Below are 26,671 nucleotides of genomic sequence, written 5' to 3' on the forward strand. Positions count from 1 at the left end.
CTATGTTAGGGACAGTCATACCGCATGAGTGTCAGGCTCTTGTCCCTCTCAAACATCCCTTACCCCTGTTGCCACAGAAGTGTCCTGGTCAGAATGGAGCTCCCATAGATCTCTATGTCCACTGGGACTTTGTGCAACCTTGCTCTGCATATGTCCACTAACACCAGAATATTCACATTTGACCATTTGTATTTTCCAAAATCTTCCAGCTCACACTTTTCCTGTCATCTCTCCTATTTTTTAAAGCAATACCTATGATAAAGTGATTTGGTGACCACATTGCTCAATTGTGTCCAGCTGACCAAACCTGATAGTTAAGAGTTACTACCAATAACCCTACTTTTAAAGGCAGCACATAGACATTTTTCGGAGGAGCGAGTCTTCAGTGTGCCGAGGCCCTGACTGGAGCCTTCATTCAGGAGGCCTGCCACTCTTTCTGGACACCTCATCTTGTTGGCTTCATTGGAGGCCACAGTCTTTTGGATTCTTTTCTGCAGTTCTTAACCTTCTCCACGTGTTATTTTCCTCTGCAGACATAAATTCTGAATTTCTTACATCTTTGTTGTTAGCATCTCTTTTTCTTTTGACTTCTTCATATGTGACTACATCATTCTTACATCTAAAACATGCCATCCATGATCTAGAAGGTTCTCTAGGACCAACTTCTCTAAGTTTTGGTCTATGCCACAGTCTCTTAAAGACTTCCTTTGTAAATTTGACAAGCTTTGCAAATATAATTTGCCTTAGACACATCTATCCTTCTTCAACAGTGAGCTCCATCTCAATAAAAGGCATTACTACTACTTATTAATTTCTTCTAGCTCCTGTTTAAATGAAAAACCTAACATTTCATTCCTGATTTTACCTCTGTAAATACTACATTCAAATCCATTGCTAAATATTTGTCTTCTTCATATTTACAAAAGTTTTCCATTTTTATTCCTCTCTAGTACACCTCTGAGTGTCCAGATAACTGCAGTATCCTTGTTTTATCTCCTATCATTACAAAAGTATTCTGTATTCTTAATCACACCGCTTTCCTCTTTAAGACCCTTTAAGTGGTATCTAACTCTTGTTTGATTTAATTCAGAATTTTAAGCACACCTGAGGCCCAGAAGATCTTATCCCTTAAATGCGCAACCTCTTGGCATGCTGTACTCCTTTCATTGCTATTCAGTTTTGCATTTTCCTTTCCTCAGAGAGATATTTTTCTAAGCTGTTTGAAGTAGCTCAGTTTCCTTAACATGGATTGCTAGTCATGCAGTTAGCTTAGCCTGCATGATTATTTTGGTTTGAGGTGTGTGGGATACTTTTCTGTGCTCTGTGGTGTATTTAACATCATTGCTGGCCTCCATCCACTAGAAGGCAGTAGCACCTGCAGCATGGCGGTCAGACTCTCTAGACACTGCCAAGTCATGTCTAGACTCTGTACTAGATTTTTAGCAGCATTCAGACTTCCTTTACCAGTATTGCAGCAGTTTTGCTTATGTATGGGATTGGTAATTTACTAGACTGTGTACTAGAATGTTTCATAAATGTATGAGGGTCCCATATTGCATTTACTTTTTATTATATGCTAAGCACAATGTCTCTCAAAAGAGAAAGCACCAAATACTCTTTTGAGTGTATGAATAAAGGCAAAGACCATTACTCCTGGAGCAGTAAACTGGAAAATTGACTCAAACTGTTACAAAGAAGATAAGTGCACAATGAACCAAAAAACCTCAAGTAAGCAAAAAGTGATGACAACATATGGATTACATTAAAATGAAAGGAGTGGAAATCAGATGAAATAGCGTGGAGCTAAGAAGCAAACTAGAACTGAAAACCTGTACAGAATTGATGATGTGCCCCTAGGCTCACTTTAACATTAAAATGATCACCTTCCATGCATTCAAAAGAATTGTATTTCAAGCTATTATAAACTAATGTGACTACTAAAATTAAAATATTACAGAACAATGACAAACTACTTCACTTGATGTGATTTTACTTTAATATAAATGTTGGGTATATGTGATATACCAAATTAATATTATGGTATACATGTATGCTATATATGGATAATTATTAACAATATAAAAAAGAAGTGCTTTTACATAATTAAGATGATTAAAACACATGCATATAAAAGAATATCATTTCAATATATCAGTATAGAGTGGCCAATACAAATACATCAACAATTATTAGGATCTATGATTAATTGATGTTCAATTGGATTCAATTCAATTGCCCTTTCTCATTGCACCTGATGCACTCAACTTGACTGATTTTTATATTAATAATGTCTGTATAAGTAACCAAACATCAAGAACTAAGGTAAGAAGACCAGGAATATTTTCCTTTTGAGATATAAGGTGACCATAGTTCTCTTAGTTTTAGATGCTACATTGTTCTTTTATGCTTTATACTGAAATGAATTTAATTCACAAGTAGTGTAGACTTGTGGATAATTTCCTCCATTTGCTATAATCAATTGAAACATATTCAATGTCTCATTTAGGTGATGAATCATGGGATTTTTCTGATTGCATGTACAATGTTATTATTAAATGGATATTTCCACAGTATTTTTTCTAACTAGTTTAGAAAACTAAAAATTATAGAATAAAAGTGTTTAAAAATGATCCCCAACCCCAAATAACACAGTAAGTTGTGCATTTGCTGAGATTTCATATGAAAGTTTATTGTTGGGAAAGGTTATTACACATATTTCACCCAGTACATTTCTAATCATTGCAGTTGTTACAAAATAGGTCTAGTTATTTTGAAATATTCTGTCAGTAAACATAAAGTGGCATATGCAATGTGAGGATAATTTTAATGAATCGTCTCCATAAATTTGTAAGCAGTTTTATGTATAAAATTGTATAGGGGTCTAAGACTGCTAAATACATATGTGATTTATAGCTATAAATGTTTAACACAGCTCCTCCTCTTTCTTGTTTTTGTTTTTTTTTTTCCTTTTCATTTCCCTTTGTTTTTATATTACTATTTCACCTGAAATATGGGATGCAAAGTCTTAGTAGGGGCCCTGTACAATGTCCCCTTCCCCCAAGGGTCCTGTGGCTCTGACCTTCCTGACCCAGCAGATCTCTAGTAAACACACCACTGGAATTTACTAGCTGGGCTGTGACCATGAAGGATTCACACGCTTCTCTGTGGTTAGCTCTCATTTAAAAATACATTTAGGAAGATAGCTGTGTTTAGTCTACATTGGTTATCATAAATAAATTTCAAATGTGCACGTTTATTGGGTGTAGCTGTCGGAAAAAAGGACATATCATGTAGAATTTGTAGCTATATATATATTAAGTTATAAAAGTGGAAAGACCCTGAAACTAAGTGGCTTCCTTGTACCCATCTCTATTTTATGCTGTTTATTGTCTCATTCTGAAAAAGTACTTTTAGGAAACCATGCCACACAGGTGCAGAGTGCACTTCTTCACTATTTTTCTCCTTCATTAAGAAATTTTGTTGATGGATATGACCTGCAGCTCTGCAGGAGTCAACCGGATAAGGTTGACTTTGTAGCAGTGCATAGGAAGAGACTTTAAAGCACTGCCCAAGAAGGACATGTGCATGCAAACACGGAGGTTTGAGAACAGAATTTGGCCTCTAGGGCCATGGGGCTTTCTTCTTTATGCACCATAATTTTATGGCATCAGTAGCCATGGTTATGTCCTCTTATTTTTCAGCAAGAATAGAAGTCTTTTGAACAACGGGGAAAAGGCAGTGAAAATCTCTTGTTCTAGTTCTTCTCTTTTTAGCTCATGCCCTCCTGTGCTTGATTATCACTAGGCTTTAGCCTTGTTGAGTGCACCATTGAGCAGCAAGGGGTAACCTTCAAGTAGCTGCAGCCACAGCTTTACATTGTCTAGTATGTGCTGTTTGGTTAGCATTTCAGATGCGTCATAATCACATATTAGCAGGGAATATGAGAATATTGTTTTGCCACAGAGAATAATAATGGTGTTTTCCAGCTGTGGTAGCACTCTCCTGTAAATTATTGAGTATTATTTTACTTTTTAATATTCCTGAATTAAACATTGTTATGTGGACAAATAGTCCTTAGTCTTTGGCAATAATGAACATAACAATAAGAATTTTTCAAAGTGGTTGGAAAGAAAACATAAGTGGTTCTGTTTAGGTAATTTAATACCTTATATTCAAGGGTGTTAATAGATTCAGAAATATTCACTTATCCATCAGAAATTCCTTGAGTGAACTTAAAAACTATAGTCACATGTTTTTCTACTTAGTAGTGCTAAGTAGGATATTTGTTTCGGATAAGAAAAATGTTAGTCTTATGTAACTTTTTTTTAATCAAACCCGTTAGAATCCACTGCTAGATAACAACTTGCAAGTCATAATTGAAAAGCAAAGTGTCTCAGAATCCCAACAGTACTTAGAATTAGGCATAAATCCTTCACAAAGGTTTGACATTTAGTGTGGGTATAGAGGAGTGGCTATGAGTCACCAACTACATATCAAGTCAAGGGTGGGTGAGATTTCTGGAGACATTGGGTGGATGACATTTTGGATTTACAAACGATTTTTGAAGCAAATGAGTTCTTGGAAATTTTTTAGTTTTGCAACAGGACCAAACCTATATTTTTAATAAGGAAAAAACGTACAATTTATAAACACAAATTTTCTTACCAAGTTTCTTGGTCCTGTTCTCAGTTCTACAATTCTTTTATATACATGATATCTCTGAAGCATACTTCGTTTTCAAAAGTTGCTGTTTGTTCTTGCTCAAGGGTATTGATGAAAAGTGCTATTTATGTACAAAGGAGAGAGCCAGCATCACATGAAATATATTTTTCATGAACTATAAAAGGTAGACCAGAGAAACTAATTTAACCATTTAAAAAGAGTGGTTCTTCTTTCTATCCTTGAGTTATAGGAGAAACTACTGTGCAGATTCTGTGTAGAATAAGGAAATCAAATTACTCTATAGTGTCTTTAGATCCCCTCTTCTATAAATGTTCATCTACTAAAATAAATTATGTAAAATTAGGTATCATTGTATGTTTCCCTTGATAGTGACCTGGTGCATTTCCAAAGGCATTTAGCTGGGATAATAAATTTGAATTCTAGCACCAATAAGATATTTTAATCTCTGCTAACTCAAAAATCTATTGCAAATTATCCTGCTCATATTTTCTTCTTTTGTGGATCACAGGGACTTTGTATTTATATAAGACATAGTCTCCAATTCTATTAAAGAATTATGTGAAATGGAAGTAAAACAGAAAGCAAGGAAAATAACTATTATTTTTAACACAGACAGCAAATTCATGTGAACTATAAACATTTCACAGCAACTCAATAGAGTAACTTTTTACTGATATTATGATTTAATTTCTGTTTTTATTCTATCTTTATATATTTATACTTGTTAAGTTTCCAAGTTTAGTTATAAAACTATCTTATCCTTTAGTAATAGGAATACATAGATATTTGTACATATATAAGATGCAGATTTAGGTGTTAAAATAAAATCTTATTAACAACTATGAGCTGGGCATTATGTTCCATGCCTGTAATCCCAGTGACTTGGGAGGCTGAGGCAGAAGGATAATGAGTGCAAAGCCAGTCTCAGCAACTTAATGAGGCCCTAAGCAACTCAGGGAGACTCTCTCTCTCTCTCTCTCTCTCTCTCTCTAAGTATATTTTATGTATACGTATAAATAAAGGTCTTGGATAGTGGCTCAGTGGTTAAGTACCCCTGGGTTCAATCCCCAGTGCAAAAATAATAAATGACTGGAGTGATTTTCTAATATGATTTATTTTCCTTACATTCTTGATATCAGTATTTAAAAAAAAAATCACAACCCTGGCTTTTATACCTTTTATTGAAAGACATGCCGTGTCTTCAAGAGTATAAAATTTACTTTTGTCCATAAATTCCAGAAATAATTCATAACATACATCCTCATAAAAACGACCTTGTGACAGAGCCCTGCTAAAATCCTTACAAGCCTTTGTAGATTTTGGCAAACTCATTCTAGAATGCATGTTAAATGGTAAACCTAGAGGCGGAGCTGAACACAGCCACAGGACTGATCCCACCTGACTTCAAGACCCACTCTAGGGCTAACGACAGCACAGAGAGTGGTGCTGGCAGGGGAATGGCACCCAGAACAATAGAACATAAGAGACAGCCTGTACCCACACCCACACAAGTATAATCAACTGAATTTTGACAAAAGCACAAAGCCAATTCAAAACAAGGATTGTCTTGAACAAATTGTGCTAAACAATTGGGTGGCCTCCTGCAAAAAATAAACTTGGGCACAGATATCAGAGCTCCAACAAAAGAAACTTGGACTGGATCTATATTTAAATATAGTTTAGAAATGTTAGCAATTTTAGAAGAAAAGGTGGGACTCCATATGACCTCTTCATGTAGCATGAACATCAAAAATGATGACTTGGAAGGTATTAAAATGAAAACCTTCAACTCTCTGAAAAATCCCTGTCCAGAGAATGAAAGAATAAGCTATAGATTAAGGGACCATATCACCAAGACACCTGATAAAATACTTGAATCAGAAATATACAAACAATACTCATAATGCAACAAAGAAATTTAAAAATGGACAAAAGATCTGAACAGACATTTCCCCCTAGAAGACATGCAGATTACAGAGAAACAGATGACACATATGTCCAGCATCATTTGTCATTAGAAAAAATCAAATTAGAGAAGGCTGAGCTGCTGTGTACCTACTGGAATGTCTGAAATCCCCAGACAGGCAATACCAATTACTAGAAAGGAGTCAGGTAATGGAAACTTCTATTCATTACTGAAGGGAATGCAAAACTGGTACAGGAACTCTGGGGGCATTTTGATAGTTTAATACAGAACTGAACGCGGTCTTATAAATCCAATAATCCTGCTACTGTATGTTTACCCTAATTATCTGAAAAATTAATTATGCATGAAAACCTGTATGCAAATGTTTATAGTAGCTTCATTCAAAGTTGACATCCACTGGAAGCCATCAAGATGTTCTTCAACAGGTGAATGGATAAACAATCTGGGTTATGTTTGCAAAAGAAATTCTATTTGGCCTTCCAAAGGAATGATTTGTCAAGCTATGTATAGACGTGGGACTCGTAAATATTTGTGATTAAGTTAAAGAAGCCAGTCTGAAAGATTATAAATTCCATTTATAAGGCTTTCTAAAAAAGGCAGAACTATAGAAACAACCAGCATATCAGTGAGTGCCTGAGATTCAGGGGTAGGAGTGAAGAGTGTTGACATGAACATGGGGTAGTGAAAACGTTCAGTCGTGTATTGTGAGCATGGACACATGCCCTGAGCATTTGTCAAACCAGATAGAACATTGCAGGAAGAAGGATATATACATAAAATTATGTATACATGAATCAAGGATAAACCATCAAGAGCCTGGAGAATTTCAGGATACCATGCAGAGTATGCCCAACCACACTTGATCTATGAAAAACATATGGAACAACCTCACTGAAGGGGTAGAAGAAAAAGTCACTCACCTGAGTGGCTTTGTAAATAGGTGACATTTGTAAAACCAAATGCAAAAGGAACATCGCCTAAGCCTGGTACTATGATTTATGCGGTTGTTTTGTTTGGTGCCTGGTTAACCCTTGTGATCCTTCTATGCATACATCCTGGAATGGAGAAGTGAAGTAAATGGGGGCAGGTGGTAGAGGCCAGGTGTCTCACTGTTGGAATGGAAGTAATAGGCAAGGAAGGGTAAGAGGTAAGGATGGCCCGGCAGAAAGCAATTATCGATGGGGACATCAGCATGGAGAACACTGAGCCTTGTGTGGTACATCTAGAAATACAGACGTGTGCGCGTGGTTGGCCCTCATGAGCACATTTCTTGCCTTATCATCTAAAAGGTCCAGAGGATATTCCTATAGTGATGAACCCACTGAGGATGGATTTTGGTTTCTAATTGTGTGCAGTAATGAAAGGAACCAGTCTTTTTGCAGAAATGACTGACGATAAGATTGAGGCAGGAAATATGCTAGACAAACCTGGGGCATCTTGTACTGCCTGAAAATAAGATGTGCTAAAAAATAGGATGAGAGAATGTCAAAGAGACTTGAGCCAACTGTGGCTGTTTCCAGTGGCCATAGCTGAAAAATTTGAAGGACAAAATAAATAAGTAGTACCATACATTACAATTCAAAACTTAAAACCAGTTCATACTATTAGAAATAAATTATGGAATGAATTAAGAAATGAGAAATAATGGGCAAGTGTTTTCAGTACTTAGCTTTGATTGCCTTCCTCTAGGGTAGGGAACCTATCTGGGCAGGATTTAAGCTTGGCTTTCCTTAGTGGGGACCTTCTGGAAGGTACAGTGTGGAAGGGGTGGGAGAGAGTAACTTTGCTGTTTAAAAATAGACAGTCACTACCTGAGTGAGGTGACTGAGGTCAATGTCCATCAACAGTGATGTAATGCCAACAGTAGGTCCCTGTGAAGTGGCATGTGACTTATAATGTGAAAAAACATCAGATCACTCACAGTTGAGAGACATTCCACAAAATATCAAAACTGTCCATATTATCAAAAACAACTCTCCACAAAAATGATAATTACATGAGGAGTCCGTGTATTTATTAACTACGTTTAAACATGCCATCATGTATATGTTCTTCAAAATATGCTTCACACAAGAAATGCATTCAGGTTTATCTGTCAATTAAAATAATAGTAGGAATAAAGATTGTCAAAAAACAAGGAAAGTCCAAGAAACTTTCACAGTCAAGAAAATCAAAGGAGAGATGACAAATAAATCATAAGAATGGACCCCAGAACTAACAAACAAACAAAGAATAAGGCATTAAATAAAAATAAAGAAATGTGAGCAAGTGCCTAAGCTGCTAACAACCTGTCAGTGCTGATTCACGCATTGGTCCCCAGCATCTCAGCGGGGTGTCACCTAAGTGATCCTGTTCTTGGAGACTCGCACACCCCTGCAGCTTCTGGTAATGTGAATCTTCTAGTGTTAAGATCATATTAAAATGCTGTTGTACCCAGTAAGAAAATGGCATTTCCACTAGAAGGAATAAACTTAGTTTAGACTTTTTTTAATGAATGTCATGCTTTATGAAAGGGCAGTACATAGATGGCATTGAAACTATGATTGATTTCAATTGTTCTTTCATCTTAAGCAGGGCTTGTTTTTGTGTGGTAGACATGTAAAAATGTAAACAACAACAATAACAAAAAAACAAGTCTTACATTTCTAAGAATTTGAAAAAGCAAAGGATGAATTAGACTCTGTAGTCCATAAAACCTAGAACATTTGTCATCTAACTTTAACAGACACCGTGGACCCTCGACCTCAATCCTCATGCTCATTTTTCTTATGCTTCTACCAACAGCTCTGCTTATGAAGATGAATTTGAGGAAATTAAAAATGAAACTGGTATAATTGGACAACATACATTCATGGAGACCCCATGGAAGAAAATGACAAATTCTACAAAATATGAACAACACAAATATATTGATTACAATGAGGAGAAAGCACACTTTGAAGTTTAGAAGTTGTGAATTTAGTAGACATCAAAAGCACACTTTAGGTGCTGGGGTTGTGGCTCAGTGGTAGAGTGCTTGTCTGGCATGAGTGAGGCACTGGAATAGATCCTCAGCACCAGAGTAAAATAAATAAATAAATAAAATAAAGGTATTGTGTCCATCTACAACGTGTGTGTGTGTGTGTGTGTGTGTGTGTGTGTATAAATAAGTGCTATTTAGGCAAATGCTTAACATTGGGAGCTAGAGAGCTGAGATGTTCTGTGGCATAAATAGATCTAAATTTGTGTTAGTCATGTCCAGATAAAAGCACCCTAATGTTTCATGAAACATTTTTTTTTTCTGGGAAAATTCAGAGGTCAGGTTGACCACTTCTTTTCCACTTTGCAGAGAGTCTGTCACTGTCATTACTGTCCCCAAGGGGACTGCTGCCCAGTCACAGAATGCATGAGGAAGGGGACAAGAGGAAGCCCCAAAGGCACTTCTGTGCCCTGTTCCTGCAACTGTGAGGGCAATGACAACCCTGCTGCTTCACTGTGACCCATTTTAAGCTTCGCTGAGTTTGGTTGTATCATTGCTTATTTACTTGTTGTTTTATTTTATTTTTTCATCTAACTAGACTGCTTGTTTTGTTAATAAAATATTTTAAATTTTATCTACTTTTTTGTTAACATGGTATTGCAGAATAATCTATTTTATTCTATTTTGATTGCCTTGGTTTTCTATGTTTTCGTTTACACATTGTGAATCTGCAAACATTTAAATATTATTAAAAATCACCCTGGATCATTTTTTGTTTCCAAGTAATAATGAAAATATTCTTATACATTAATTGTAGATATGTCAAACCGTATAGCTGCTTTGGAAAATAGTCCATTAGTTCTTCAAAAAATAAAGCATAGAGTTACTGTATGACCAAGCAATTTCCCTCCTAAATATGACCCAAGAGAATTTAAAGTATATGTCCACACAAAATTCTGCACAGGAATGTCAAGAACAATAGTATTCATAATTGCCAGGAGACAGCCTGAGTGTCCTTCGATTGGTGAATAGCTAAACACAATGCGGTATATACATGAAATGAAAGATTATTTAGCTGGAAGAAGTGACGAAATGATAACATGGAACAGTATGGGTGAATTTAAAAACATTATGGTGAATGAGATAAACCAGACAATACAGGTTATGTTATTATCGCTTTTATATGAAATGGCCAGAATAAGCAAATCAATAGAAACATTATATAGATTAATAGTCACCCAGAGTTGTTTACAAGTGAGTAGGGAAACAGAAGGACAGGGAGAGTTGGGCACTGCTAAGATGTCTGGGATTTCTCTCTGGGGTCATGAAATGTTCTGAAGTTGGCTGGGGCAATGGTATAAAATGTGAATTATATTTCGTTAAAGTTAGAATCATTATTTGTGGAAAATCTATGGAGAAATGGCAAAAACTAAGGGCAAGAAGTGTGGAATGGTTTTATTAGAAATGATATTGGCCTGGAGCCTGGTTAGAATACTAACTTCAAATTTATAAATTTACATCTGTTCATTACAAAGATCAAGTGTACCTTCATCATGTATTTTACCCCTCTGGTTATTTATTCCATTCTCTTTTCAAGTTGGCTTTTGTTGCTTCCCTTTGTTTGCATTAAGTGTGGCTTATGAAACTTCTGCATTTCCACTTAGCTCAAGTGCCATCAGAGACCAACCATAATCATGTCATATGAATTCCAATTTTCTACAAGAGAGAAACTAATTAGGACAGTTTAAGTAAGGACTTTATTTCTATCAATTCAATGCTAGACAAGGGACAAGGTTAAACATTGCATTGCTCATTCCTCCAGACTTGTGGAATCACATTCATTGAAAGAGGACAAGGACACGGCAGACCCACTGGAGACCCCTGTGTCCTTACCTACTTTCATCCCTGTCTGTATCTGTAGTAGATGGGAGGTTGGCCAGGACAGGACCACTGGATAACCGCTGCAGTCTCTTTCTATCTGTACCCCTCTCTGTCTGTTAGTAGATGGAAGACTGATGGGTGAATTATGAGGAATAAATTTCTGAACATCAGGGTTTAGACTTATTGCTTTGTTATTGACAAAATTGCTTGTTATGCGAGTTTAGCTATTCCAGATTCTGTGCAGGATTATTAAAGATGAGCTTAGAAGGATGATGAGAATTTAAATGAAAGTGATTTCATCCCAGCACCCTCTTGGGTTTGTCATTTTGGCAAGGTGGTTTGAGTCAGTCATGGAGCCTGGTAACCAATCTAGTGGTCACCACATAAGTCATGCAAAATCACAGTAGATTGTCCAACGGTTTTAGTTTTGACAATGATTGTGAATATGCTAGATTCAGAGAAAAGAGAGTATTATGAACATGGGTTGTGGGATAGATGGTAAGCATTCTATTAGAAAATCATGAATCAACAAATATTCAAAATATAAAGCATCGATGGCAGAATAACCAGTAGAACAAGAGATTCATTTTATTGATATTAAATTTATTCTTAACTGATTCATAAAAAAATAAAAAGTGTACATCTGAGACTCTTACTAATATGATGGGGCTCCTCCTTTAGGTAGTGTGCAGAAGTCCCAGGGAAAAGGGCCAGGCACACAGGGACCATGACAAGGGAAGTGGGGTGCAAACCTGACCACAGATCTCCCAAACTCAGAGAAAGAATACACAGAGGAGACACAGTGGGGCCATCCCTCCCTTCTGCTTCACTGACCATTCAGCTGCCCAATGACAAGATTCTTGAATTCTGAACCATCAATCCATCTATTTCTGGATGATTGATTTCATTAATGGTCATTTGGTAATTTTGTTAATCCACGATATATAAAGATCATGATTATATAAACAATATAAATGTTATATATAATTATATTATATCAGTATGTTAGTAATATACAATATAAAATATAGCATAATATATAAATATTGATGTTATATATTTATATGTAAACTATAAATATACATATATTTCTATTATATATTTATATATGAACTATAAATACATATATGTATAAATACTTAACTATGACACTTAGGTGGTAAGGTCCTTTTTCAAAGTTCTAGAAGTCTGCTGGATTGGAAAGACAATACAATTTAAGTAATACAGAAGCAGTCTTGATCAATATACATTGACCCTAAAAGAAATAAGAAGTAGCAAATTTGAAACGCTGTGCATATGAGAAATAACTGTGAAACAATCAGTGATCTGGAGCACAGAATGGGAATGATGCAAGGCGGGAGGCATGAGTCTCATCCATCGCCTTTGGGAGAAATGGCCTAGCATTTCCCTCCACCAACTCCACCCAAGGATAAAGAAATCAACCTTTACGTTTTCAACCTTAGATGGATTCAGTAGAAAAAGAAGTGCGCCAATGAGTTCTCTGAGATGTTGAACACAGCGAGCAGGGTGAGAGCAAACATTCACAGAGCAATACTTTGCTGTTCCTTAGGATTATCACACAGGAGGACAGAAGTTCAGGGGCACCCTTGCACTTTTCATGACTGGAAACATTTATATCCCCAAAGGCAGGAGCATCATCTTGTTCTCTCAAGATTTCTGTTTTGGACTTTAAATTACAATAATACCTTTATTGATTATCATATACATTTGGAATATATACCATGTGATGAGAGAACAATCAACCTTTCCACGTGGATCTCCACTTAGCCCATTTTCTCCAGTATCATTTGCTGATAGTGTCTCCAGGCCCCATCTACCTGCCACTCGGTGAACACCCGAGTCCCTCCTCCCACTTCCCCGGGCTCCTGCAGGCTCCTGCTTCTCTGCATGCCATCCCCAGGCATTCACCAATAGCAGGGCTTTATCCTGAGTGCTAAACTACTGCACTGTTTCAAGATCGCCTTGCTTTTGTCCATTTCACATAAAATCTCAATGTTAGAAAAGGTTGTTAATTTCTAAAAACTGCCTTGGTATTTTAACTGGAATTGCATCAGAGCTATAAAATTATCTGAAAACCTTCTGTGTGAATTTCAATGAGAACAAACAAATGGTAAGGACAGGCAGCACATGGATGGACCCACATACCCACGACTGAGTGGAATCAGCCGAGAAGGAAAGGACTCATGCTCCCCTGAACACAAGGTTCAGTAGCAAAAGCTGATCTGTGATAACAGATGTCAAGAGAGGAGTTACTTTTGGAAAAGGGCAGGAAAATTAAATGAATCAGTTATTTAAGTTCATTTCACTTAACAACACACTTAGGTTTGGGCATTTTCTGTATGTATACTACATTTTTGTACTATGTTTTATTTTTTTAAAAAAAGATATTATTTAAGAATTGGGAAGCCTAACCATAATATTTTCTTCTGAATAGAACAACAAAAACAAACCAACCTAATAAAAAACTGCAAGGAGTTTCTTTAGAATATCAAAGACATATGAAATGGAAGAACTCAAAAACCAATAAATTGTGGCTTAAGATTTTAATGGACACTAAAACAACCTAAATAAAATATATTAAATAATGATTGAAAAAGGTAAAATACAGAATGTGAATATCATAAATATTAGTAGATGTAAGTATGAAGATTATAAATACGTAATGATGATTGATGATGGCACCTATGATAGCAATGGATAGGCAGTTCTAAAAATGATTTGATGGATGGAATTTTGTAAAGGAGGAAGTCAAGACCCTATATTCTTGATTTTGTAAAAAATATATTGATCAATTAAAACTGGGAAAATCAAAGTAATATGATAAATATGTCTATTTTTAAAATAACCATCTGGGGCACAGGATGAGAACAGTCACAGCCTCCATCGGCTATGATGTCTAATGATCACTGTGGATTATCTTCTGCAGCAGTTCTGGTAAAAGGCTTTTCACTATGAGTAAGCTCTGAGTCAGGTCAAATGAATAAAAGTGTGTGAGTGGGATTTCCAGGAAGTTGAACTGGGCACAGGGCTTTGGAGGACAGAGGTCCTGTTCAGCCTCATAGGCTGCAAGTCTGCTGTTGACATTGAGTGGGGTGCTCAGGGCTTCTAGCTCTGCCACTGAGCTGTGGTGGACATGGGAGAAATCCTACTGCCGCTAAACCCACTGAAACCCACTGTTCTTTCCAGATTTGGTCATTTTTTTCCCTTGAGTAATTGATTCCCAGATTGTTGCAAGTGACTTTGACTTATTTTAGGAATTCTGAAATCATCAGTTTTCCCCATTTTTGCTACTTTTATGTAGAAGAGCATTTTTGCAGATATTACTTCTCTAACTTGAGAGCAATACTAATGGGAATTACCTTAAGACCTATTGGTGATGACTTAATAAAAGATATCTGCATGTTTCAATTTTGAAAATAACAGCAATTTAAAACATTGCCAAGTAATATCAGATCAAATATAAAATGCTATTGTTAGCACATTTTTGAAATTTTTATGTGTTCAGTTAAGAAGTTAATGTCTCAGGTTTTTTCTTAGCAGAATTATGAAATGAAATTTTACAGAGAAAATCTTGAACAAATATCCTATATATTCTGAGGTATTGAAAATTATCTAAGGCTTTGAGAGTACATATGAGTAATAAATGGAAAGAGTAACAGTAATAAAATATTAAGATGTTTCTTTATTCCTGGCAATCGTCTTGTTTTGGCTTGTTGGAGACTCTTGGACATCCCTGAGCTGTAGAGGAAATGATTCTTGCATGTTGCAAATACACTTGGGTAATGTAGATTCTAAACCTAGAAATGAGTTTATACTCCCAGGGGTCTGAGTTCTATTTACAGTTGGCAAAAATGTATGTTTCAAAATAAAAGTCACTGTGAGAAAAGCAGTTTCCTACCATCTAAGCTGCTGAAAAATGTGTAAACTCTTTTTTGAAAAGTCTTGAGCCCACACAAACAACCTTTCTGTGGCTCAGCCACGCCATGAGGAAGAGACAAAAGAACACAGGACCACTCTGCAAATCGAAGTCTGCGTAAGAAGGAAGGCAGATGATATGTGAGGTGACACAGTTGGCTTTGATAAGGCACAATCCTGAGTTCCAAATTACTTTGCCATTGATTTAAAAGTTCCAAACCATCCTCTGCCCTGAGTTTAGTTACAAATTAATGTCATAGGCATAATTTCTAAGACAACTTTTAAAAAACCCTATAAAATAGATTGTAAAAGCTTGAGAAGTGAAAGAAAGCCTCTATTCTTCTGCTTTCAGGCATGGTCGCCTTTGGGACAAAGTCCAGGGAATCAAGCCATGTTACAATAATGTGGAGCGCACAGGACCAGCTGCTGGTGGAGGAGCATTGCTGAGTTCAGTCTGCTGACATAGTGATGACACTAGGAAATATCAATTAGAACATAAAAGAAAAATATTTGTTAGAAACTCTGTGTGAGCTATCCTTAGACAGGGCTGGGGTTTATCAGTGGTTATTAATGTGACTTAATCAATTGTTATTATGAATTATCCATTTTGTGTGTGTGTGTGTGTGTGTGTGTGATGCTGAGGATTGAACTCAGGGCCTTGTGCATGCAAGGCAAGCACTCTACCTACTGAGCTATATCCCCAGCCCCTCAATTATCTGTTCTTCATTATCAAGGCTAATATTGTTCCTTTAAAATAATATTGGAACATTTTTACTAATATTTCAATTACTAGTACATCTGTTATCATGGTGATTGTCTACTCCATCGTACAAATTGTCTATTCCATATTACAAATTCTTTGATTGACAAAAACTTTGCTTAAGAATATAAGAATAATAAGCATTGAAGAATCCGGGTAATTCTTGGAAATGACTTCTACATTTAAATAACATGTGAATTGCATCCAAATGAAAAAAAAAGACAAGAATTTTCCCCTTAAAGTGATATCTAAATATGTATAAATGTTAAACTAGGTAAAAATTGCTTCTTATTCTTAACACTTGTTCTCTAATATTGTTAAATGATTGTTGACAAAATTTTCAGTCTTTGTCCTTTTCTTCTTGATCTCCTTCAGACTCAGCTTGGTGGGCAGTCCTAGCCAGGGGTGATGTGGCACAGGAGTGTCCTGGAGGGCAGGACCCTGATGTGTTTCTGAAAGTCTGGTGCCAACACCTTCAGGAATGACGGCTCTGCACAGAAGCAGAGTAGTCCCAGGATGCAGGGGTGGAAGAGAAAGCGGGCAATAGACTCCTCTCTATCCCTGTAGGGACTCCTGCTCAACATTTTGGAAACTCTCCAAGAAGAGAAAGCGACCCCACAAAGGAAGGCTTTCTCTAGGAAAATAAGGCCAAATGCAAGGAGGATTACATCCTGGAAGAAAAATGACTTCTCCCTGAGCATGCTAGAGGCATTAAGGGCCTTGAGACCGGAGCAAGGCACCATGTCCACACCAAGAATGGCAGTATATCAATGTCCATGAAGCTTTATTTGTTATAACCCTGGGTTGGGAGCAATCCGAATGTCCATCACTGAGTGGGTGGATAAACTACATGTGGCCTATCCTTGCAACAGGGAGAAGCCACTCGGTGATGAGGAGTGATTAAGCACTGATTCACTACTCGCAACTGTGAATTGTGAATTGTGGGTGTGAATAGAATAGAATGGATTCCTCAGCAGACTATGTGCACACCCATGTCACAGTGGTCACTGCTGTGTGTCAGAGCAGCAGCTGTCATTTTCCTTCTGCTACAAACCTCACGTTATTCCCTTGATGTGTACTTGACATGAAATGATCACTTGTGCCCTAAAAGCAGCTCCATGTTTTTAGTTTAGCTAAGGTGCACAATACAAGATAAGCAGGCCTTGATGTCATCGGAAACACACAGTTGCAAAGGGAAGGGGGTCAGTACTGATCCAAAATTTGAAAATTAAGTACAAAAATTTAAAAAATAAATTCTCAAGGAGAGCTCCTAGAAGATACATAATAAACCCTTAGAATGCAATTTTAGAATCAGTATTATATTGGGAACCGAAAGCATGTAGTCATAAATGGTGTGGGTTTGAATCTAAATGCCACACACACACACACAAAATAGCTGCATGAATTTGAGCAAAGTATTTAGCTTCTTTAAGAAATGGTATCCCTGTCTACCAAAAAACATGGTTTTATCAATCTCATAGGACTTTGTGTGAATTATATTAAATAGTTTATATCCGCAACTTAGTACCTGTTACACAGTGAATACTCAATAAACACTCATATGCTCCTTCTTTTTCTATTACATATAGAATAAAATATAAACCTAGGTGAATATGTTTTCAAATAGGCTCTTAGTTGTGCCTTTGGTGTGTTGTAAAGCTAAACATTCTTAGGTTCAATTTTGATAACATGTAATTCAATGTTCTGAACTATCTTTTTTTTGTAAAATAAAATATTTATTAAAATAAAATACTGTTGTTTGGCATAATTTGTAATGTGCTATTTGAGTTCATCTATAACCATGGACTTTTTGATAGCTCCTTGTTCTTCTATTACATGTTTTAAAGTAGGTTAAATTGAGTTGTAACTTTGAAATTATAAATTAGAGAAATAAATTTTGGTTATTAAATTGTAAGTAATCTTGTCACTTCTTATTTCTGGGACACTAGCATTATTTTAGACAAATGTCAAACATGTATTTTATAATGTGTTCTTATTGAATTTCATATGATGAGTTTTTTATATAGAAAGTATGAATATTTTCATTAAATATTATTTGATATTCTCGTGTATAAAATTAAGTGTTGCATAAAACACAAAGAAAGTGCTTTGCTCTTTTTTAGTTTATGTGAACAAGTGTCCTGCTCAGGACAGATTGGAGTGTTCTCTAGAGAAATGTAGACAGTTCCCAGGAAGCTGATCTGCTCCTGCCATGGGGCCCATCAGGTTTGTGCCTGGGAGGAGAAGTGGACTTCGGGATGGATACTGAACAGCACAGGGAGGCACTGGAGGCCAGCCACAGGCTCACTGCTGCCTAGACAGGGGATGCATGTCGAGTGGGTGAAGTGTCATGTCCTAGTAATTGTTCTGCAAGTCTTATGTCTGTTTGCTTAATGATATTGGTATATGCATATTTATGAAGATTTTTACTTAAAAATGTCCTCAATGGAACATATCACATTTAACGACTACATTGAAATGAGTTTATTGAAATAAAGCAAGCAGTGTCCTTGGGATAGCAAACATAATCAGGTTGTTAAGAAAAAAGCAGCTGGGCTGGGGTTGTAGCTCCGTGGCAGAGGGCTTGCCTAGCATGTGTGAGGAACTGGGTTCAATCCCCAAAACCACATAAAACTAAATAAATAATATAAAGGTATTATGTCCATCTACAATTAAAAATATTTAACAAACAGGAAAGAAAAATGCAGATCCTATGGATCTGCATAAGAAGGAAAGGCATTCTTAAGCAGGGTGCTATAAAGTTTCTGGGTGTCTTGTTTTGGACAGTGGCCAGATGCTGGCTTGGACATGGGAGAGCTCCGGGCAACCTAAGGCCTCCATAGTAACCGTGGGCTTTCTTCTTACAGATGATAAGAAAATCTTTCTCTGCTTTAAGACATAATTTGCCTTCTGCCTTCATTAATATTCTGCTAATACCAGATTGAAATAAAATGATTAGTCTAATTAGTCCCAGGATTTCTGAGTAGTCATATGCACTGGGGAAATTCAGCCAGGCTCCTTTTTTTGCCCCTTACCTGTGTGAAATAAAATGAAATCCCTTGGAAGTCTGAAAATTCTAAGCTGTATTACCCACAGGTCCAGGCCCCCTATCCTGAGTACAATAAGATGGAAGTACACTTGTGAATTTTGGTGTAGAGCACCATGCGATGACATTGAGGGGAACTGGAGGAGGCTGGGAGACCTCTCAGACTCTCTGGCTGGTCTGACCTGAAAGTAGGGCTGGGGGTAATAGATAGCTGTGCAGGTCTAACAAAGTATTGGCAAGGCCAATGGTGCACACCTGAATCAAAGTTCCTTGTCAGAGGCATCTTCTCCCTCCCCGGAAGTGTTTGCTTTGGCATTCTGATGTGCTCTATCACAGGCTGAGAGCAGCCTGTGCAGAGGGGGACCTTGAAGTCAAAATGGCAATGGGGTCAGAGCATAGTGGTCAGGGCCCTGATTTACACCCCTCAATGCAGAAAACATGAAAGGCTTGTTTTCAAACACTTCACAATCAATATGAGTGGTATGCATAGATGTTTAGAACAATATTACAACTTAATGTGCTAAAGAACTTAAAAAGGAACTGAATAAATGCAACATAGACATGCTCAATGTAAACTAGGGTCACTGGTCACTTAGTGAAAGATTGTTGATAGAGAACACGTCTGCTACCAAAGTAATCATTCAAGATCTTGTCATTCAAAATATTATGGGAGAAAATGTATAGATACACAATGGAGCACCAATCAGCCACAGAAAATAACAAAATCCTATCTTTTGTGACCAGGTGGATGGAACTCAAGTGATAAAAGCCAGACACTGAAAGGCAAGTACCCTCCACTATCGCACTCACATTTATATATAAGAAATTGATCTCACTGGAGTAGAGAATGGATGGGGACTATCAGAGGAGGCAAGGTTGGGGAGAGAGACACAGGGAGATGTCCTTTAAGGGACACACGGTGACAATTCTGTTCTGCAGCATGATGACTGGAGTCCATGACTCAAGTTGGTCTCATTTCTTTAACAAATCTGCTTTCACTAAACTGATTGTGAACCTATGTGTATAGAAAAACTACAATCATTTTTAGAAGTCTAATTTTTTTTCACATTCTTAAGAAGTCCAAAGGAATGTGGATGTTAAATGTTCTTCACCACAAAAATGATACCTTTGTGAGGTGACACATCTGTTGACTAACTAGATTTAATCTTTCACAGTGTATGTGCTCCGTAAAACACCATGTTGTATATGGTAAACACATACGGGTTTAGACGTCAGCTAACAAAAAAGGTATAGAAGACAGATTAGTTTTAATTTGGTGAAAATGTTCATTAAGGTTACATAGTATTTGCAAATATAAAATTTGAAACATTTCACGTGTGAGTGGAGAGGCAAGAATGTTTATAATACTGGTTTCAGGTAATGAATTCCTAGTTGGATGTTTGCATATTTTATTTAAAATATAGTGGCCTTGATACAGAAGGTTTCACCTCAATTATGCCATTTGGATTCATTGCCTGACTGCTAAGTGATCCTTAGATATACTTTAAAAAAAAAAACTGTGGTTTTATATTAGTAAATATGTTTATTAATGTTATGTTTCATTGCCCAAAATGATCTTGAATGATTGAGATAAAATGAGTTTAATTATAAGGGAGAAATTTTTTATTAAGCAAAGTATCATAACTAAACTTAATGCAATGTTTTTTGGATCATTTTTGTCTGATTTTTAAAGTGGTATTTTACTGATTTGTAATTATCATTACCCATATTTTCTAAAATATTTTGTATTATTTTGCTCATCAAATAGCTACAAAAAACATGATTTGACCTTGGCCAGACACTAATCAGAATGGGTATCTTTATTTGAATAGCCCTGACTTTTATACAGCCAATTTTGAGCTATATTAATATGTAGGTGATCTCCCATATACCTCCAGAAAAATTGTTCCTTGGAGTATTCTAACAATGAGGTGCATTTATAAAATATGTCTTATAACAAATAATTAATTTTGATTTGAATACATTGGACTTATAAATTCAATTAGTCTATAATTATGGTAAGGGCTTTGGCTCACATGTCATCATTGAAAGCTGGTGTGCATAAAAATAATGATTTAGCTGTTCTATTCTTATTTTTGGGCCATAATTCTTCTATTGACTACTGCACAAAGTGTTTTACTAATTTTTAATAGTTTAGAATTCCTAATTATCTTATTCAATCTATAATATTTTTGTTAATAGTGAACAAATTATGTCCTTAGTTTAAAATAAAACAAATTTGTAAGCACTGAAATGACACTATTCTAGTGAATCCCCTGCAGTTCATTTACTTTTTACCATTTTTCATATATTTTATCACCTACTCAGATGGACCACTATCTTTACAACTAACCTGCCTTCAGTGACCTGATTTTAAACCTACACATACATAAAACCTGTTCTCATTGTTAATATACTTCTAAATTAATTGTGGAATAGCTTATTCTCACATTAACTACAACCCTCTTTCTGTTTATATTTTTAAAAAATTAAACTTAAGGAAATGTTGAAAGATGGAAACTTTTGACTTGATACATTTGATTTTTTCTTATATATTTAATGTAGTTTTAGTTAATTGATGAATTCTCATTTTGTTTGGGAGAGGAACCATGTAAAATGGTAGCAGGCCTCATTCAAAGTGTAGGTATGGATCTCCCTGAGGGCCACTCAGGGGCTCTGTGCTGTTGCTCCAAGCAGGTACACAGGTGAGTTGATAGTGCATTCACTGCCTCTGGACAGGTGCACACCTTTGCATCTCCCACCAACACCTACCAGCTGGGTTCCAAATCTTGTTTTTCCCCAGCTGAGGTTCAGCATGCCTGCGGGGGCATGGATGTTATGATCCACAACCCGGTTGGGCCAAGGGTCTTCTCTCTTGTGACATCACCATTGCCCATTCTGTCACATAGGCATTTTCCCTGATCTTCCCATATCCCATAAATTCCTGAGTGCTGGTAATTTTAGTTCATAAGTTTATAAATGGCTCTCAATTTCTCTGCAAGGCAGAGTTCATCTCAAGGAGGAAATGATGTTTCATTTGGGGATGAAAACTGTCATGAGAATGATTGACGAGAGAAGCCTGTTAGGGAAGGGTGTGAAGATGTGCATTTGATATCATCTTGCTGGCTACCATCACAGAAAAAGTCCATGAAGACGCAGGAGCTTGACAGGTGTGTGTTACCTGGTGGGCTCTGGGTGGCTGTATCAAGAGGTACACTCTACACAGTGGTACATGCAGAGAGGAATCAAGGAAGTGGTTGTGTCTGCTGCCTTCAATGTTTTAGTTTTCCTTAGGCGAAATTTTCACTCTGAGAATTTAAAAATTTCACAAAGCATCATGGGTCACCTTCAGAAGCTATTGTGGAAGCCAAATCTATGGACAATGTTATTTGGAGTTGAAAAGCAGTGGATTCTTTGGGTATGTCTATTGGCCTGAATGACTGACAAGAGTAGGTGATTACCATGCTCACTACCTGGCTACCATATGCTCTTCTTAAAATGTGGGTCTGACAGTGACTAAAGCACCCTGTACTTCCTGTTTCACTTTCACCAAAGATCAGACTATGATCGTGGTCCACACTCGCTTATAGTTTCCACAGACTGCTCGGTGTTTTCTCAGACCATGTTCAACCTGATCCCTGGATGCCCACTGGCCATTGTCCCAGGACCAGCATCTCCTACTCTCTTTTCCCTGTTTTTTTTAGTGACCTCCTTTCAACTCACAGCACCCTCACCTCACTTTCTCAGGGAAATTTCATTCCAAACTTTCTTATCTTGTATTCCACTGAGTCTTTTCATAGGGTCACATGGGAAAGCATAGCTTTCTGTGGTATCATGTTCCATTTCCATTTTATGTTTATTTATAGGATTGCCTGTTGGTTGTTCTTTCTGATGGCACTTTTTACAATTAAAGAGGACAAAGCCATCATTTTAACTGCTCTGTGTAATTGAGCATGGTGATATCACATACTGATACAGTACAAGAGCCCAATATGTGTTTTTGAATAAATGAATGAATAAATAAATTCTCACCTTAGGCAATAAAAGCTATGGTATCTGAGATCACCTGAAAAAAATAAACATTGAACAAATATGTTTGTCATTATTATTTATTTAAACCATCAAATAAATGACCAAAATGTTTTATGTGGATTTTGCCAAAATGAGCATGTGCATGAAAGATAATAATACTATGGTATAACTGTGCAAACTATTAAGTCATCAGTGATTCTGATGATTTTAGCTACTGGTGTATAGCAGGTAATTAATACTATATTTTGATACCCTTTTTTGCAAGATGAGACTATCCAGCTATGAATTTTAATTGAAGCTGGCAGTTGGTCAAGCAGCCTAAACAAATTGCAAGTTTTCTTTTCCTTTAACTTCAGGAAAAGAAAATAGCAGACCATAGAGGCGAATTTTAGTGAAATTCTTGCAAAGAGTTGGTTACTGCCATTGATTTTTTTCCTTACAAAATACTAATATACGAGCTGGTATAATTTGAAGCAATTGTGCTGTATTGTAATTCCCATAGGAGCTTTTTCTCTGTCTAAATAGAAATTAGATTTCAACAAGAAAATAATCTTTGAACAAATCATATTTGGAAATATATTCAAAAGAATAAAATTGCTAATATTTTGTGCTTAATATAGTTCATATTGCTTTTGAGTGCTACTTTATATGCTTTTCCATATTTATAGCTATATTTTCTTCCTCCAAATTGACATTGAATTCTCTTGAAAAACAATGGCTTGAGAAATAAACCTTTTTAAGAAGTGTGTTTCCTTCTGACAACTCTAAACATTTGGAAAAATTCATGACTACCCTCTAAAATAAATACATTAAGGAATAAATGTATTAACTATACTTCATATGGTTAAAGAGTACGCATCTGGAATTTCTATTAAGCCTTAGCTTGTGTCAGAATCATGAACTGACTACCCAGTCTGGTGGTGCATGCCTGTCATCCTAGTGACTAAAGAGGTTACGGCAGGAGGATCTCAAGTTTGAGACCAGCCTGGACAACTTAGTTAGACCCTACCTTAAAATTAAACAAAAAAATCAAAAATGAAGGGCCAGGGATGGCCCAGTGTTAAAGCAAACCTGGGTTCAATCCCTAGTATCACAAAAATAAAAAATATGATCATTAACTACTTGAGACATAGGGATTTCTTGATATATTTCTTTCACCTTTTTATGAGTTGAAACTTAAACCAAAATATAGGAATATTTTTTAAATATTCTATACTATAGGAAATATTTTATTATGTTCTAAAATTTATTAAAATTTAAAATGATTTTTTTAAATTAGTCATTTTGCAGACATACATTCTGTTGTGAAGTAAGGTATTAGCCATACAATAATGTTGGCATTGTGGAAAAACATGATTAATTCGTATCCCTTACTATTTAAAATCACTATTACATAGGATATTCTTTCCTGCTTATCCTATCTTATAAATGTCATTACCATTAGAAGTACAGAGTATATTACTTCGGCCTCATATGCACATTTTATTAAACACAGTATACTTAAAATAGTAAGAAATCATAATTAGAGCAAGATCCATGTCTGAGCTATGGGTATGAAGTGTAATCACCCATATGTGACTGTACAGGGAAGAATATGGCGAGTCTTTCTCTAAGGGGATGTTACATTCTGTGGGGTTCATAGTCACCACTGCTGCCAGTGGGACCTAAATGTTACAGATCTGATATTCAACCATTACCATAGGTTGCTTTTTAAGGATACTTGAAAAAGAGAAGATACTTTATTGCATGTAATGCATATTTTTATTAAGGAATATCCAGCTACATGATGCTGTTGCTTGGAGGTTATCATTTAAAGGTGAAAGGATTCCTCCTGTAGGATCTGATGAGAACACAGAATTCTATTCAGGCTCCACCTGGAACCCTCTTTCCCTGTCTGTGCCAATTGTCACATTTTTATTGGTCTGTGTTATCAATATTCTAATTTTATGCCAGTATGATCTGGATGCTTTTTGAGTTTTGCACTTTAAGTCTTTAAAACTTGGTGTTGATTTAAATGATCTTCACTCACTTGAGCGCTGTGGAGGATTTATAAGTGGTCCAGTGGGTTCCGTGAATACCTCTTCTTTCAATCGGCATAAGACCTTAAGTTCCATCTGGCTCTGCATATATCTCTTTAACTGTACCATTCTTTGTCATAAGATTTTTTTTTCCTTTCTGAACTCTGCTGTGACATGTAAGACAAATGAAATATTTTGAAGCCCAAGCAGACATCAGTAGTCCCAGAGAAAATGCAAAGATTTGGGGGTTGTGCCATGGCTTTTACCACTGGCTGAGAAGTGTTTTTTCAAAAACATCTTCCTGTGGATTACAGACAAATCCAAAAAGATATTGATTATACTGATCTTTATTATTTCCATTTATGGAAATTTGTTTCTCTAATATTTAGCATAACAAGTATTAGGTACCCAAATCCCCCCAGTTTATTGCACCTATTTTTCAAAATCTGTGATAAAACATAATTAATAGATAGGATAAGGTAATCACTGGAATTCACAGGCCCTGTCACCTGTACATCTTGGTAGCTCAAAAGAAACCATCTGAGTACCATAATTATGAATGTAACAATCCAGAAAAATCAAAAACCTTAAAGTCTGAATTCCAGAAATTATAATCCTGAAAGATCAAAATCTTAAATGTAGGAATTCTGAAATCTACAAAACAACCATTGTCATGGGAAAATAAGCTGTCCACAGGATGAAAGCCAAGTCCTGGAGCAGCAATGCTCCTGTAATATGGCAATGGGGAAATCCAACTTAAAATACAATAGGACTCTGCATTCACCTCCCTTCTTGCTGGTGGAAATCCAGAGCTTGTAGTGAATCAAAGTGACCTTTCTCTGAAGAACCCAGCGAAGTTACTGAGTGCTCAGAAATAATAAGATGCACTGCAAGGTAAGAAGACATAGAGACTTTGGTGTTTGATCACCAGGATTTTTTATATCAAATAGGTTCTTTTTTTAGTGCCAGCAGAATGAATGTCCATCTACCCAAAACAACATGGTAACATGGTACGGAAGATGGGAAAATTTAGTAGTGGATGCTTGGGTTGGTGTATATTGAATGACAGAAGAATTTCAAATTGAGCATCTCCATGTAGAAAGTGAATATGAATGTATTTTCTGAGAAGAGGTGGTCCTTGAAAGGGGGGAAAAAGAATTCGTTTCTCATGATGCAGGACTTTAAAATAGAGTTAGTCAATTTAAAACATGGTCAGCTCAATGCAGTGGTCCATAGTGTAAATTGCAATTCACTTGCCCTTTGACCAAATATTTTTTAAATGTTGTATTTTTTCCTTTAAAATTTTTTCAATCATCTTAAATTGTTAACATTAGTTTTAGAATTCCTTATGCTCTGTGTTTCATCATCACATACTTTCCAACACTGGATTTGTTAATCAGGTAAAAACTTTTAGAGAATTTTAATTTGT

The sequence above is a fragment of the Marmota flaviventris genome, chromosome 16 (assembly GCF_047511675.1).
Source record: "Marmota flaviventris isolate mMarFla1 chromosome 16, mMarFla1.hap1, whole genome shotgun sequence".
Taxonomy (NCBI): Eukaryota; Metazoa; Chordata; class Mammalia; order Rodentia; family Sciuridae; genus Marmota; species Marmota flaviventris.